At 40.0% G+C, this 1,952-nt stretch overlaps 1 long non-coding RNA gene across 1 annotated transcript; it reads right to left on the reverse strand.

The window, feature by feature from the left end:
* Positions 1-261: 261 nt before the first annotated feature.
* LOC116724704 (uncharacterized) lies at positions 262-1,736 on the reverse strand. The gene is made up of 2 exons (XR_004340264.1): positions 1,017-1,736; positions 262-580 (listed from the first exon to the last, which is right to left on the reverse strand). It is a non-coding gene; the product is annotated as an uncharacterized LOC116724704 (long non-coding RNA).
* Between the last annotated feature and the right edge of the window lie 216 nt (positions 1,737-1,952).

Raw genomic sequence — 1,952 nt, forward strand, 5'->3', positions numbered from 1 at the left:
CGGAATTCTAAGAAAAAAGTCAGAATTCTGAGAAAAGTCAGAAGTCTGAGAAAAAGTCAGAATTCTTAGATTAAAGAATTTAGATTTTTAGCTGTCTGAAAAAAAACACAATTCTGACATTATTTGGAATTCCAAAAAAGTCAGAATTCTGACAAAAAATTCATAATCCAGAAAAAGAAATTCAGAAATTGAAGTTGAAATTCTAGGGGGAAAAACCCCCTAGTTCTTAGGTTAAACTCAGAATTCTGACATTAAATCCAATGTTTTGTTTTTGTCCTAATCCTCTTCCGTAGAGCGAGAGAGGGGGGGGGGGGATCTGAGCCTGTATTCAGTTTTCTCTGCACTCACACGAGTAGAAACCACTGCTTGAACGGAGAAGCTCCCAGCTGAGGTCACGGACGGTCACAGGCTGGCAGCTGAATATTTTTACCTCCTCAGACTCGCAGGGTTCACACGCAGGCCGCCCTGCTCTCCCAGGCTGCAGTACACTGTTCGGCCTGCAGGGGGCAGTGTCGCTCAGGCTAATCCCTCTTTCCAGGGAGAAATCTCCTGTTCTCCCTGCTCCTTCCACTAATGCGTTCTGTAAAAACACAGAAGGTACATTTACACACCCGAATTACATATAAAACATTTGGAAATATATTTAATTTGTTATTTTAGGTGCTAAATTCTCTGGTTTGTGCTTTACAAACTGTAAAAAGCTTGACTATAACAACATTCAGGTTGTTTTTGGGGGGTTTTATGACCAGCACTGTTTGCTCCACTCTGCTGTGTTCACGCCATAAAACCCACTTCTGGTGGTGCTCCCTGTTATCGGGTAATCTCCCACTTTAAGGCAGTCTCAGCTCCTCATTCATGCATTCATTCATTCAGCCATTCACGCTGCTCACAGGGAGATTATCGCGCATCACCGGAGCTGTGAATGTCGTGTCGTCTTCACACCTACAGTCTGAGCGGCGCCCCGTGTTTTGTTTTGTTTTGTTTTTGTTTTTGTTTGGTTTTTTCCTCCAACCCACCGTGACTGGCTGGCACCGTGGACGGGGATGTCACACGACGTGCTCTGTATCCTCCAAGACAGCAGAAGACTGGCTCGCTCATGTGACTACTGCCTCAAGGTTAACCTGTTACCATGGAGACAGGCCAGCCAATGGAAATTCAGCAGACGGTTACGATGTTGACTGCAAGCTTTTTGTTTTAAGGGGTGACCTATTTTTTTTTCTCATTCTTCCCCTCCACCCTCCTCGGTCCACAGCAACACAGATGCAGACCCCACTATTCACACACACACACACACACACCCCTACACACCCACACACACCCCTACACACACACACACACACACACACACACACATATATATATAAACACACACACTCGGGAGCTCTAAACAGATTTTTGTTAAATGTTAGCTTAAATTAAAAGCCTAAGATTGTTAAACTGAGGTTCCGTTAAAAGGTTATAAAGTCATGTAAAAATTGGGTAAAATTTAAAATACTTTATGGATCCCAAAGAGAAATTAAATGTTGTTGTAACTCACATCAGTTCGGATTATTCAGAGTTATTGTAAATAATGATTGCTGTTGGCAGGAACTTGATGAAATGTTCACATTTTTATTAAGAAATATTCACATATCTGTGTTTAATCTACTGTTTTTAGTACATTTCTGGACAGGAAAGTAATTTAATTGGAATTAAACAACTAAAAATAAAGTTGTTTTATTTTGTGAACAAAGGATATAAACAAAAAAGAAAAAAATCTAACAAATCTAGCTGATGAAAAAGTTAGAACCTCCTACTTCTGTCTGCAGCCTTTAAGAACCAAAGAGTAGAAACTCGTTCAGACAAAACCTTTTATCAAAATACAACTTATTAATGTTTACAATACGAAATTTGTGGCTATTTTTGAAGAATCACCATTTTATTTCTGGTTTTAGGTTCTAAAACATGGAAAA

The sequence above is a fragment of the Xiphophorus hellerii genome, chromosome 1 (assembly GCF_003331165.1).
Source record: "Xiphophorus hellerii strain 12219 chromosome 1, Xiphophorus_hellerii-4.1, whole genome shotgun sequence".
Lineage (NCBI taxonomy): Eukaryota > Metazoa > Chordata > Actinopteri > Cyprinodontiformes > Poeciliidae > Xiphophorus > Xiphophorus hellerii.